The sequence below is a fragment of the Eschscholzia californica genome, unplaced genomic scaffold (genome assembly GCF_041429995.1).
Source record: "Eschscholzia californica isolate CP2 unplaced genomic scaffold, dmEscCali1.0.p SCAF_18, whole genome shotgun sequence".
NCBI classification, from domain to species: domain Eukaryota; kingdom Viridiplantae; phylum Streptophyta; class Magnoliopsida; order Ranunculales; family Papaveraceae; genus Eschscholzia; species Eschscholzia californica.
The window spans coordinates 120,001-120,606 of NW_028238287.1; positions in this window are offsets into that span (position 1 = coordinate 120,001).

Here is a 606-nt window from a genome sequence, read left to right on the forward strand (position 1 = left end):
CGTCCCGTGCCGTCCGAGCCTTACCAAGGCCGACCCATGCCTTACCAAGGTCGTCCCATCGATCTCGGAGAAAGTACATCATAACATCGGAATACACCCCGACATCGATATCGGAGAAAGTACATCATCATAACATCGGATCGGATGCGTATCCGTCCAAGTGCCATCGACACTTCGAGAAGTTCGGACCTAGCTTCCTAGCATGTTGATGCGTCGGTGCTAATGGGGACATAAAGATCCCACGACGTTCCGAACGGAAGTAGCCGAAGTGTTCCGTGCGTGTGAACTCCATTGTCCCATGTGCCGGCTCTTGACTCCTAAGATGTCCCATGTGAAGGCCCTTCATGGCTAAGAATGTCCCGTGCAACGTCCCTTGATGATCCCCATAAGGTGTCCCATGTGCGTCCCATGCCGTGCCCAGCCTTACCAAGGCCGTCACATGCTGTCCCATGCGCGTCCCGTGCCGTCCAAGCCTCACCAAGGCCGTCCCAGGCCATCCCGAGCCTTAGCAAGGCCGTCCCGTGCTGTCCCATGCCGTCCCGAGCCTCACCGAGGCCGTCCCGTGCCTCACCAAGGCCGTCCCGTGCTGTCCCATGCCGTCCCGAG